This window comes from Meriones unguiculatus, chromosome 11 (genome assembly GCF_030254825.1).
Source record: "Meriones unguiculatus strain TT.TT164.6M chromosome 11, Bangor_MerUng_6.1, whole genome shotgun sequence".
NCBI lineage: Eukaryota > Metazoa > Chordata > Mammalia > Rodentia > Muridae > Meriones > Meriones unguiculatus.
The window spans coordinates 92,000,417-92,014,984 of record NC_083359.1 but is presented as its reverse complement, the minus strand read 5'-3'; positions in this window follow the sequence as shown (position 1 = coordinate 92,014,984).

Sequence of the window (14,568 nt, the reverse complement as noted above, 5' to 3'; positions counted from 1 at the left end):
TGCATGCCTGTAATCCTAGCACTCAGGAGGCAGAGGCAGGTGGAGCTCTCTGAGTCTGAGGGTCAGCCTGGTCCACAGAGTGAATTGCAGGACAGCCAGGGCTACACAGAGACCCTGTAGCTGGTCTTTGCCACGTTGTGGGTTCTTCTTTATCGGTCTTTTTATCTGCCACCCAGTTTCACCCTAACACTAGATAGGAGAGAAACAAGGATAGGGAGGAAAGGAAAGAGACCCTTGAATAAAGTCAGGGGTCAGAAAGGGGGCAACATTATCTCAGACTTCTTCCTGATGAGTTCCTACAGGCAAATTTGATCATTGTTCTCAAGATATCTAACTCCTCCTCCTCCTCCTCCTCCTCCTCCTCCTCCTCCTCCTCCTCCCTCTCCTCCTCCTCCCTCTCCTCCTCCACCTCCTCTTTTTTTTGTGCACAGCTACTTAACAAACCACGACCAGCAACAACCACCACCAACCCACCACTTCTCTAGGGGGCTCTAGCATTTTTGTACCTTCTGAAAAGTCCCCAGAATCCCAAACGCCACACAGTTGCAGAAACAATCAGCTGGCAACCACGCCTCTGCTAGAGCAGGAGGCAAATTATAGTCAGCTGCTATGAAGCAGCCCCACATCCCCACACCTGGGGTTTAAATGAAAACATACTCTTGTAATATTTCTGTGTTTTTAAAGAAACCAAAATTCCAAAATTCTTACTACAGAAACCCTGTTTCAAAAAAAAAAAAAATCTGAAAATATCTTTGTAAATATCCATCTGCCTAAGTGGCCAGGCTTACGGTTTCCTGTTTTCATTTAAATTGTTCAAAGTGGAACCTGGGGTCAGAGCCTGAAAGAGATTTAAAGTCGACAGACTATGTAAAGCTTGTAAGCCCAACACCTATACAAAATAAAATTCTTTTTTATTCCAGGCTGGTTTCTTTTTGTGCGTTACCCAGAATCATTCACCTGCTATTATTAAGGAGCTTTTTCCTCTATTAATCTCTAAATGTGCAGAGTGATTTCTCACTGGGAAGGCATAAGAAGCTAATGCTTTTCTTCAGCCAGACATCTCAAACAAGGATATTAAAAGCAACCAACTTTCCTCACTTGAGGCCAGAATGTTTTGTGACTTTGAGCTTAATCATATTAGCACTCCTTCCTCATCCCAAATCTGAATAATGTGCCTCATGAAATAGCACTTCTATTAGTCGCAAAATTCGCTTTTTAAATGCTTTTATTTTATGTGTATGGGTATTTGCCTACATGTGTACCTATGCACCATCACATTCGTGCCTGGCACTTTCAGAGGGCATCAGATTCTCCGGAAATGAAGTTATAAACAAATCTGAGTTATGGACAGTTGTGAGGTTCATGTGGATGCTGGTAATAGAACCTGGCTCTTAACTGCTGAGCCAGCTTTCCAGCTCCTCGTTTGATTTTTAGCGTTTGCTTCATCTTTAAACCCTGTCAATTGCATCTTTTGAGCAGCATAACGTAGAAAGTCATTATGAAGACTTTCCCTTGAAAACCCACACCCACACTCGGGCGTGCACTGTCCTCTTCCTGTGTGGCTCTTTAAATACCCACGCTTCAATCTGAAGTGTGTACTATCTCTTATCTCTGCTTAATAAACCCCATGACTCTACTTCACTCCGGCTTGCCCTGGGACCCGCCTTTACCTGAGTTAGGTCCCTGAGCAGTAAACACTGCAGGCTACTGACATCAGAGCCAGGCTGCTGCTTCCCACCACAACTGGCAGTTCCACACGTATTTCCTAAGCACACTGAGTCTCCTCCCAGCCCTGCTTCCCTGGATCTGGATGGCCAACAACGTGCGTGGATGCCTCCCACAAGGATTGAAGATACAGCTCGGTTGGTAAAGTGGTAGCCCGTGTGGTATATGCAAAGCCCTGGGTTTGATCCCCAGCACCACACAAAACCAAATAAGGAGAATTAGAGCTGCAGTCTCACTTGGGAAGTGGAGCCAGGAGGATCAGAAGTTCACGATCATTGTCTGCTACATGGTAAATGTGAGGTCAACCTGGGCTATGTGAGACCCTTCCTCAAAACAACACTCACAAAAGAAAGGAAAAGAGGAAGGAAAGAAGAGAAAGAAAACCCTAAGACCTTTAAAAGCAGTGTGTATTTTTAGCTGTTGTGACTCAAGTTACCCATTTGTTTTAAATCACTGAGATAAGCACAAAGTTACTACCAAGAAATGCCAGCTGATAAAGACCCATTGGAGAGACAGCTCAATCCATAAAGTGCTTGGACCCAAGTCTAATCCCCAGCATCAAGGTTTAAAAAAAAAACAACTGGACATGATTATGCCTGTTTGTAATCCCAGCGCCGGAGAAGAGGAGCTGTGAATCCCTAGGGCTCCCTGGCCAGCCAGCCTGGCGTGATCAGTGCATTCCAGGTCCCAGTGAGAGGAGACTGTCTCAAAAAGCGACAAGAACAGTTCCTGAGGAACAGCACCAGAGGCTAACCTCCACATGCACGCACGCACACAAAAGATTTATTGACCAGACTCTCACATGGCTTCTAGCAAGTCAAGGCATGTCGCCGGTCCGGCCCTGGAAGAAGACTTAATGCGCCTGCCTGCAAAGCCCCAGTGCTGCCAGGAAAACTGACTGTTCCTTCCAGTCAAAGCCCGGTAATAAACACAGGTCCCGGAGTAACCACATGGAGCAATTACTTGGGAAATGGGATGTGGCTCAGCACATCTGGCTTTCAAGGACTTTGGATCTCCAACAGATGCACACACATACACACACACACAAAACTTGCTTCCTCTATTTTTTTTTTTTAATTAAAATCTAACACTCTAGCCTGCCTCCTCCAGACCCTGAACACCGTCTTTTTGGAACCCAAACATTAAAGTTGCAGGACAATTACTCTTACTGCAGCCCCCAGCCAGCGAGGCGCCTTGTTCTAACACCAACACCAGCATCTCCTAAACCTGGTAGATAAACCAGGTGTGGTGTCTCATGCCTATAATCCCTGCTCTCGGGAAAAAGGCTAAGGTATGATTGCCATGATTACAAGAGGTTACAAGAGTTCCAGGCCCGCCTGGGGTACAGTGTACTATCTTAAATTTTTTTTTTGAGTGTTCACTTTTTTTCTCCTTGCTAAGATCAATTAAACAAACCCAGATGGCCTAGTCACATGGACCAATTCCCTTTAATACATATTTAAGCTTGACCAATCCTATTTTATGACTGTTACTGAAGAAATATTTTATTTTTTAAAATAGTTCTTTTTTTTTAAGATTTATCTATTATATATACAGTGTTCTGCCTGCATGTACACCTGCATGCCAGAAGAGGGCACCAGATCTCATTATAGATGGTTGTGAGCAACCATGTGGTTGCTGGGAGTTGAACTCAGGACCTTTGAAAGAGCAGCCAGTGCTCTTAACCTCTGAGTCATCTCTCCAGCCCCCTGAAGAGATATTTTTTAAAAACATTATTCTGGGGCTGGAGATATGGAGATAAGAGCACTGTCTGGTCTTCTGGAAGTCCTGAGTTCAATTCCCAGCAACCACATAGTGGCTCACAACCATCTATACTGGGATCTGATGCCTTCTTCTGGCATGCAGGTGTACACGCAGATAGAGCACTCATACATATTAAATAATAATAATAAATCTTTGAAAAAACTTTTTAAAAGATTTAAAAAACAAAACAAAACACCCACTATTCATCCCAGATAGAGAAAAATGACAGAACAAAGAAAGGATTCCAAGTCCAGTTTGGTGAGCCAATGAGTTTATTGCTTCTCATAGGAGCATGGATGACTCCAGCACATCACTAAAAAGTCTTATTCCTGCCAGGCGGTGGTGATCCACACAGTCTAGAGACAGAGATAGGCAAGATCTCTGAGTTCCAGGGCAGCCAGGGCTACACAGAGAAAGCCCGTTTTGGAAAATAAAAATAAAACAAGTTTATTCTTAGCCTGAGAGACCACGTACAAAAGCTGCACCCGTGAAGAGTCCCAGCTCCAGTCACCTTTCCAGCTCTAGTGTGCTCTAGCACCTTCCAAGACCCTGTGCCTCCGGGGCTGGTGGGAGGCCGACAGGAGAGCCGATTAGAACCTCGGGTTGGGGTCTCTTTGGGACAGGAGAATGGGTACTGAACGACTTGAGAGAGGCATTACAGCCAGGCTAGGAATTAGCACACGAAAGAAACCAGTCTGAGGGAAAACTGAACTCTCAGTCCAACCACACCGCCCCACAGGTAGCAGACAGAGCATGTGCCAGAAAGCCCGCCATAGGCAGATGACCCAGGAAGCTCACGATTTACTAATAACCCGGGAGTCCCGATCCTTTGTGCTCAGGAAGGGATTTCTTGGGGTTGGGGATTTAGCTCAGTGGTAGAGCGCTTGCCTAGCAAGCGTTAAGACCCTGGGTTCGGTCCTCGGCTAAGGAAGGGATGTCTTGTGAAGAGCTTGTTTAGAGCTAGCATGAGAGTGAAGCTAGTCCGACACTCTTCCACCTCTGTGGAGAAGGTCATCCTTGAGCTCCAAGAGGACCGAACGAAGAAGCCCTGGAGGGAAGGGCATCCGCCTAACCAGCCAGATCAGCTGAATCAACCTTGGAAATCAATTAGATGACAGATGGCAGCCAAATTACGCCTAGAAGTGCCAACAGAGAGATCACCGGTGTTCCCCCTGGAAAGCTCTTAGAGGGTTTCTCGGCGGCAGCCAACAGCAGTACCTTGCAGACCAACTTTGCGGGTTACAGAAGGAAGGAGCAGGAGCAGGAGCGAAAGGTCTCTTGTTTCCAGTAGGTCTCGAAGGCTGGACTCGCAGGTCCCTGATGGTTGAGGCAGCAATGAGTCACCCTGCTTGCAGTCAGCTGGGTCCTCTAGACTGGCTCCCTCTGAGGTGGGGCCAGCCCAGGGGCCTACGGTACCGAGTGAGACACTGTCTCAAGAGAAAAGCAAGACAAAAGAAAAGAGATCAGGGGAAGGCAGGGAGAAAGGAAACATTCCTAATTCGTTTGTAGAGATTTTTTTTTCCCTGTATTTTTTTTTTTTTTTTTACAGTTGCACAGTATTTCTTTCACTGTGGTTTATTAAACCAATATTCTGTGTTCTGGACGCTTTAAACTAGTTTCTAGCATGGTGCAATCATGCTGCAATCGAATACTTCTGTGAATACGTATGTTCATACTGTTAGAGCTCTATCTTCAGGGTAAACGGCATAGGGTGCCAGGTCACAGCCTAGACGCATACGTATTGCCAAACTGGTCTCTACCAGAGTTAGACATTTTTGTGTTCCTTCCAAAACTATACGGGAGTGCTTGTTTCTCATAACCTTGCCAGTTGAGTCTGCTGTCAAGCTTCTGAGTCTCTGCCAATCAGATAGGCCGGGCTATTTTTAATTCTTCACGCAAACTTATCTCCGGCAAATCCTGCAGGTAAAAGAACATCATAGCTTGGAAGTGCCCCGCCAGGACTGTCTAGCGCCACCTGGTGGCATCACATTCATTGCAGGAAAGCGAGCCTTTTCACACCTAGCCTACCTTTAGATGCGTAGGACTTTCACTTGAGCATTTCACTTTTTCATTTCCCTCCCTAAACGAAAGACAAATAACTGACCCCTGCATTACCACTTAACTTTTCCATTGTGTTTTAGTGTGTGCCTCGTCCCAAATTTGAAGAAGTTTCAAATAGCTACTAGGCACAGAAAACAATGAATCATCATTGGCATGAAAGTGCTGTCTGGGCTGAGGACGTGACTCAGTACTTGCCCGGTATACCTGAGGCCCTGACTTGGGTCCCCAGCAGTGCGGCAGTCCAGTGTGGTGGCGCAAACAAAACATAACATCAGACATTTGGAAACTTCTATCCCAATGATTATAGAAACAAAAGCTGAAAAAGTATAAGCTTTCACTCAAAAGCTCTAATTGGAAAGGAGGATTCAGGAGAAAGAGAGGATGAGCTGGCTGCAACAGAGTCAGGCCACAGGAAGAAAGGAACAGCACTTTACAGGTTATTGGAGTAGTCTGAGGTCTGGAAGTTTTTGTTAGTCATAAGGATGGTATTTTTAATAGTTAGCTGGGTGTGGTGTTACCTGCCGACTAGCCCAGCAATTTCAGGTTACTGTGGGCTAGAGTGAGAGATGTTGGCTCAAAAAAAAAAAATCTCTATTTATGAAGCCAGGCATAGTGTACACCTTTAATCCCAGCACTTGGGAGGCAGGGGCAGGCAGAGCTCTGGGAGTCAGAGCCAGCCTGGACTACATAGTTCCAGGACAGGACAGTCCAGGACACAGTGAGACCCTGTCTCATAAAAACAAACAATCTCTGTATTTACGGTTTAAGTTGATTTTCCATGTAAGATACAGGTCCTTGCAAACATCATGAATGCTCCACTTGGGTTTTTTCTTCTTGTGATAAGGAACAGGAACATTCCACACATTGTTGGCCAGGAAGGAAAGACGTGCTTGCTGACTAACAGGCTGTGTAAGGTAAATCAGCTGGCTCTCACTGCCTTGATGGTCCTCGTTTCTTCACCAAATCTTAGCCCAAAGTGCTTCGAGTCCGTATTTCCACTTCACGGGGCTCATCAAACTAGAGAAGCTCTTGCCAGGAGTGGTGGTCCACGCCAGTAATCCCAGCGGGCTACTAGCAAGATCAAAAAACGCTTTTTTGTTTGTTTGTTTGTTTGTTTGTTTGGTTGGTTGGTTGGTTGGTTGGTTTTTTGCTTTGTGTTTCTCTGTGTAGCCCTGGATGTCCTAGAACTCACTCTGTAAACCAGGCTGGCCTCAAACTCACAGAAATCCGCCTGCCTCTGCCTCACGAGTGCTGAGAGTAAAGGTGTGTGCCACCAACAACTGGTACAAAACCCTTTTTTTAACGAGAGATTTAAAAAAACAAAAGACTGTAAAGAGTGTGTGTGTGTAAGTTTCTGGCAGAGAGAAGTCAGAGAACTGGCCTTTAGCACAGCAGCCACCAGCTTTATCCTTTCACCAACTCTATATCAGTTTCACCTGCTCTTTATGCTTTTGCCCATGGAAGCTTTAAAACATCAAGGGACACTGAAAGTTGCCCTGATTAAACTCATTGATTTCACACACACACACACACACACACACACACACACACACACACCAGAGAGAAAGAGGGAGAGAGAGATATGAAATATCAGAAGGGGACTATTTGAGAAGAGGAAACAGACCAGTGAGAGACAAGACAGAAAGGGAGTGATGGTCACTATATTAAATGTGCACATGAAAGTCTCAAAACAACCATTACAATATGTAATTAATATATGCCAACAAAAACAGCATACTATGATAGGAGGGCCCAGGGGCCACCTGGGATTGACTCCATTCTGCTACTGAAGCACCTGCCACCACCGCTAGCCAGGTTCCTTCCCCTCCCACCCCAACTTTTTCATATTTATTAAAGAAGCCAAAGAGCAAAACGATAATAATTGAGTCTTAAAATCTTAGTTGATCACGTGGGCATGGTGGAAAAAAATCTTAATTAATCTTATATTTTCAAATCTAGAATGAGAACACTTTACTCCATTTAAAAAAAAAAAAAAAAGTGTCCCAAAGGGCTGAAGAAGAAGAAGAAGAAGAAAAGTTGTTACCCATGCTTCCTCCAGACTGGGACCCTTTTTCCTCTTGGAGTCATGGAAGCAATAACAAGCCTGAATGCCAACTGAACGGTGGAGCAGACTGTTACTGGTCAAGAACAGAAGTAAGAGATTAACTCAATAGTCAAGTTCTTCACCCCCCCCCCCCCGGTTTTTTGAGACAGGGTTTATCTGTGTAGCTCTGGCTGTCCTAGACTCCCGTTGTAGACCAGGCAGGCCTCCAATTCACAGTGATCCACCTGCCTCTGCCTCCCAAGTGCTGGGATTAAAGGCGTGCGCCACCAAGCGCAGCAACAGTGCAGTTCTTAACTTTCAGGGATCCAGAAGAATCGTTCACTTTAGATTTTTTTTTAAACTCCTATTTATTTTTATTTGAGTGTTTTGATCCATCTCTCTACCAGCTTTTGTTTTGTGTTAGTGGGAGGGGTATATGCCCATCTGCGTGCTATAGCCTATATGTGTGATGGATGCCGGTGCCCGTGCCCACCCCAGAGGCCATGGGAGGGTATTTAGCATCTTCCTCTGTCAAACTCCGTCTTACTCTCTTTAGGCAGGGTCTCTCACCAGTCTCCTCTTGTCTTGGCCCCCCACACACTGGGGTTATAGACCACATCTGGCTTTCATGTGGGTGTTCAGGATTCTGTCTTTGCTCGCCACTTGCTCAGTAAGCACTCTTACCCACTGAGCCACCTCCCCCGACCCCAGCCAGCGGGCATGGTTGTTTCAGAAACTGAGTAAGAGAAAGGAGAAGGAGCTACGGTGCATACCGCTGTTCTAGCATGCAGGCAACGCGGAAGAGGTTTGCAAAAACTTGTCCACCTAGCCTGCTCCAGGTCAGTCAAAGCCGCACTGTGAGACCCAGTGTGAAAGACAGAGAGAGAAGAGAAGAGGGAAAAGGAGAGAAAGCAGAAGTTAGGAGATGAAGGTGGGAGGATCAAGAATTCAAGATCGTCTTCAGCTACAGTGAGTTCAAAGTCAGCTTGGGGTACATGAGAAACATCTTAATCCACCCCTGAGAGAGAGAGAGAGAGAGAGAGAGAGAGAGAGAGAGACTAGGCTAATAATAGGGAGTCATAGACTTCTGGTATTAAGTAGTTGGGCTTCCCCTCTTCTCTCTGCTTATATAGTTCTTTCTGTTGTTGTTATTGTCATGGCAACTGTCAGCCAGCAGTGCTTGGAGGGTTCATTATTTTGCATGCAGATAGCAACATGAGGCCAGAGGCTCTCCAGCAGCCAATCTGGAGCCATCTTAGATGCAACCACTTTCTGTTAGCCACCTCAAGAGAAGCTTCTGGCCCTCAAGAAACCCTTTGCTCACATATGAAAGGGAGTCGAAAGGGGTAGAAACTCAGCAAGGACACCCAGGCAGTACTCAATATAATTGACCCTGCAGAGCTAAGTGCATGACCCCATAACAGAGCCGGTACTTATAGGAGAGATCTTTCTCTCTCAATCTCTCTCTCTCTCTCCCTTTTTCTCTCTCTCTCACACACACACTACTTTCATATAAGGCAGTGACATTGTGGTGGACTCATAATGGCCCCATAAGTGTTGCAGCTCTGAAGGCAAAGGCAGCAGTTAGAGCTGTTTTAGTTTTCTGGTCTGTTAGGGGAATCTGGGAGGAGGGCCTCACTGCCGGAGCTCCTCAGGGAGAGTGGGGGTAGGCTGGGCCCTTGCCCCCTTTGAGAGTCTACAAAATTTACAGAGGGAAACTTTGTAAACCAGAAAGCCTTTCCTGCTGCTAGAGTTGAGCCTCCTCCCCACACTCCAAACCAGTGGGCATGGTTGTTTCAGAAACTGGGTAAAAGAAAGGAGAAGCTATGGTGCACCTGTGTAAATAGCCAACAGCACACCCACCACCACCACACACACACAAACACACACACACACACACACACACAGAGGCTCATATATTTAAATGCTTAGTCATCAGCGAGTGGCACTATTTGAAAAGGATTAGGAGGCGTGGCCTTACTGGAGGAAGTATGTCGCTGGGGGTGGGTTTTGAGGTTTGAAATACCCACATCAGGCCCAGAATTTCTCTGCCTATGGCGCAGGCGGATCAGGACTCAGCCACTGATCCGGTGCCTGCCTGCGCTGCCATGCTCCCCACCATGACGGTAACAGGCTGAGTCTCTGAAACTGCTGGTGAGCCCCCAGTAAAAATGCTTTCTCTCGTAAGCGTTGCTTTGTTTGTGGTGTCCACAGCAAAAGGCCAGTGACTAAGAGACACGAAAGAATATGAGGAAATGAACTGGGCATGATGGCTTATACCTGTAACCTCAGCACTTGGAAGGCTGACGCAGGAGGATTACAGGGAGCTTGAGGCCATCCTGGGCTGGGCTAGAGTAAGACCCTGTTTTTTATAAAGGGGGGAAAAAAGGACAAGAGGGCGTGTGAGCCGGCTGTTAGTAAAGTGTTTCTCAGTAAATGGGAGGATCTGAATTCCGATCTTGATCCTCCACACCACATACAAGCGAGGCTCACGTAGCACACATCTGTAAACCCAGTGCTTGGGTGGTGGCCAGTCTAGCCAAACTGGTGAGCTTTAGGTTCAGGGAGTCGGGAAGCTACTGAGGAAGACACCTGTCATTGCTCTCTGGCCTCCACATGTATTCACGCAAACATGCATGCACATATCTGCATGAACACACAACACACAAAGGCACATCAAGAAAATGCCTTGCAGGATCTCAGTGTGGTGGTTTGACTAGGTATGGCCCCAGGGACTTACGTGTTTGAATTCTTGGCCCCCGGAGAGTGCTACTGTTAGGTGTGGCCTTGTTGGAGGGGTGGGGCTTGTAGGAGAAAATATGTCACCGTAGGGGTGGGTTTTGAGGTCTCCTGTGCTCAAGCTCCACCCAAAGTGGAGTCTCCTCAGTCTCCTCAGATCAAGAACTCCCAGCACCATGTCTGCCGGCCATGCTCCCACCTTGGTAATGGATTAAACCTCTGAAACTCTAAGCCAGCCCCAAGTAAATGTCTTCCTTTATGAGGGTTGCTGTGTTGGGCGCAGAGGTTAGGAGCACTGGCTGTTCTTCCAAAGGTCGTCAGTTCAGTTCCCACAACCACATGGTGGCTCACAACCGTCTATGATGGGATCTGGTGCCCCCTTCTGATGTGTAGTGTGCCTCCAGAATACTGTATAAATAATAAATAAATCTTAAAAAAAAAAGTTGCTGTGGCCAGCGGGGGTGTGGTGAGGGTGGGGGTATTGCACATCTTTAATCCCAGCAGAAGCAGATGGATTTCTGCGAATTTGAGGCCAGCCTGGTCTGCAGAGTTAGTTCCAGGCCAGCCAAGGCACAGTGAAACCCTGTCTTGAAAACAAAAGAAAAAAAAAAAAAGTTGTGGTCATGCTGTCTCTTAACAGCAATAAAACCCTAATGTTGGTATAATATTCTTCTGGAATGTATACAATTTACCCTTATTCATTTAAACACTGATTTCTCTACCCCATTATCTGGTTCCAATCAGGACATTGCATTGTGATGCTTATTCTAAGCATCACCTGTCTCAAGTTTGTGTAAGCATGCCGCCATTTGTTCTCTGTATTGTCATTAAAACAATGGGGAGAATAGGGTGAGACATCCTGGTCCTGAGGGAGAAGGAATCGAGGAGGAAGAGAGGATAACAGATCTGCAGGACAGGACTAGGAACCATGAGGAGTCCTATCCCGACCTAAGATACGACTAAAAGCAAGTATGATGTGGGAAACCTGAATGGGAGGAAACTATGTGGGCTTGGAGGATTAGGATGGAGTAACTATTGCCCAGCATGTGCTCTAGGTTAATTAAATAAATCCAAGTCTCTGGGTGGCGATTTGGTTATACAGCTGGTTTAGGAATAACAACTGCTTAACTAAAAGATATATTAATAATAAATATTAGTAATCTACAACACCCTACGACAGTCTGGCTTGTTTCCTAGCAAATGAATTCAGAAGATGTAGACCACAAAAGACAGCTGTGTATTAGCCTCATGGATGGATGATCAATGACCAAAAGGACCAGTGTGGAGGAAAACATTCATAGTGTGGGTAGAGCATTATGCCAAACTTTATTTCTTAGGACAGCTGTATTATTATTAGTTACTATTTTAGGTCTCATGTAGCCTAGGCTGATGCCCCGGTGAATCCGTTGTTTTGTTTGGCTTTTTAAGACAGTGTTTCTCTATGTAGCTATGGCTGTCTTGAACTCACTTTGTAGAGGAGGCTGCCCTCAGACTAAGAGAGATCTGCCTGCCTCTCCTCCCGAGTGCTGGGATTAGAGGAAATGTGCCACCACTGCCCACCTGGGCTGAGAAAAAAACAAAAACAAAACCGTTAATTCCTAATCTTCCTGCCTTCGTACAGGGATGGGCCACAACTGGCTGCTTTGGTTAAGGGACTGGGGATTGAACCCAGGACATTGAGCTTGTCTGGCGAGCTCCTCCACTGGAGCTACATCCCCTTTATTTCCTTCAAGTCCCTTCTAGCTTCCTGATTTATAGGCCCATTTGGATTAACTCTTAGAGGGAGAAATGGGTGTGGTTCCAGTCTTTACCAAAGTCTTCTAGGTACTCATGTTGAGTGAGAACTGTGTAATTTTGGTTTCTTTAAAAAACAGAAACATGGGAATATTTTCACTTTAATCCCAGGTATGGGGAGATGGGGCTGCTTCACAGCAGCTACGATTTGCCTCATTCTGGGGCGGGAGCGTGGGTCTGCCAGCTACAGTAGTTCCTGTGAGTGTGTGACATCTGGAAATTCTGGGGACTCTTCGGAGGCTATGTAAATGCTAGGGCCCCGATAGGTGGGTGGCTTGTTGGTGGCTGGACGGTTGCAGTTTGTCAAGTAGTCCTGTGCAAAGAACCAAGAGATTAGATATCCTTATGGCAGAGACCAAACTTGCCCCAAGGAACCTGACACCCCTAAACAGGAGGAAGCTGTCTAACTTTAACAACACCCTTACTCTATCCTTTCTCCTGTCTAGCGTTAGGGGGCTGAAAAGGCAGAAGTGAAGGGGTGGAGAAGGGTGGAAGAGAAAAAGAAGAGTCCACAAAGTAGCAAACTCTTACAGTCCTCTCTCAGGATACAATGGAATGTGAGGTTGGGCAAGCTCCTCGGCTTCTCTGTACCCCTGAAAGGGTTAGTGATGCTAATAGTTCAATGTTCGAAAAAAGGTTCTAGGTGAGTGTGTCGGGTTTTCCCAGTACTGGGGGAGGGAGAGGCAGGCAGATTCTCTGAGTTGGAGGCCAGCCTGGTCTCCAGCCAGGGATGTTACCTAGAGAAACCTTGTCTCAAAAAAAACAAAAAGAAAAAAAAAATCAGTTCTATTCCATTTCATGCTGGATTTTCTTTCCTTTCCTTCTTTCAAGACAGAGCTTCTCTGTGCTACCCTCTTAGAAATCCCTCTGTAGACCAGGCTAGCCTAGAACTCAGAAAGCTGCTTGTCTCCCTAGTACTGGGGTTAAAAATGTGTGCCACCACCGCCCGGCTTGATACCCGACTTTCACAGCCAGAGCCAGAGAAAGAGTAATGCTTACACTGGAAAAGGTTAAGAATTTAAAGAGCTTTTTAAAAATTACTATGTTGGGGCTGGAGAGATGGCTCAGGGGTTAAGAGCACTGCCTGCTCTTCCAGACGTCCTGAGTTCAATTCCCAGCAACCACATGGTGGCTCACAACCATCTATAATAATCTAGTGTCTTCTTCTGGCATGTAAGTATATATGCAGATAGAACATTGTATACATAATAAATAAAAAATATATTAAAAAAATTACTATGTTGGCTGGATTTACGTCAACTTGACAAAGACTACAGTCTTCTGAGAAGAGGGTCCCTCAACTGGGAAAAATACTTCCATTAAGGTCTGGCTGTGGACCGGCCTGTAGGGCACCTTAATTCGTGATTGGTATTGGTATTGTGGGTGTTGCCACCCCCAAGCTGGTGATTTCTGTAAGAAATCAGGCTGAGGTGACCAGAAAGGTGCAGAGCTGAGGATCCAGCTCAGGGCTTCAGGCATGCTAGGCAAGCACTTCACTAACTCGGCTCTATCTCCATCCCAAGAATCCCATTCCTCTTACTGCAGAACTTCAGGATTTAAACAAAATCAATGTGAAAAATAAACATTTATTACAAAATTTAGTTTTGACATTGTAAAATGAAGGCAGACATGGCATTTCCAAGGCATGTAGTAAGCTGGAGAGGTTAACTCCAAGACTGATTCATACTCATGAAAAGTACCTGAGGGAGTAAGTTTATCTCAAGGAGTGAAGGGACAATGCATCAGCCCCATTCCCACCCCACAACCAACTGAAACATATTTGAAAAACTCCCCCCACCCACCCCCCACAACCTTTATTGACAGGGTTTCTCTTGTAGCCCTGGCCGTCCTGAACTCACTCTGTAGACCAGGCTGGCCTTGAACTCACAGAGTCACCTGCCTCTGTCTCCGAGTGCTGGCCAGGGTCAAAAGCATGCACCACCATGCCTGGTGAAAAAGTCTTATCTTTACAGAACTGTTCCAATTTTTTTTTTCTCATTACCAATTTTTTTTTCTTTTATTGTCCAACTGTATTTTATCATCTCTGGAAAACTCTATTGATGGAAGACTCTTACGTGACGGCTTAGTTTCCAAAAGCTGAAAGGGTTCCAGATGGAAGAGAGAAAGACCACCAGACCTATCTTGCTAATTCCTGCTATCTCAAACATTAAAGTAGTTCTTTAAGTGACTGGAGAATGGACCCTAGGAAGCCTTAAGGATGTTCATTGCATACATCGGACAGGAAGGTGGATGGGCACCTTCTTCCCCGACTTGACTAAATCCTCACAGGAGCCCTGGCACCCTAGCGGCAGGAGGCTGTGGAACTAGGTTGCGGTAGCCAGAAGCTCTGCCTTCAGCTGAGAACACAGTCCTGGGGACCAGCCACAAGTTGCTGGGAAGCAGAACCATCAGGTGTTTTCCTGTTTATACAAAGTAGCCCA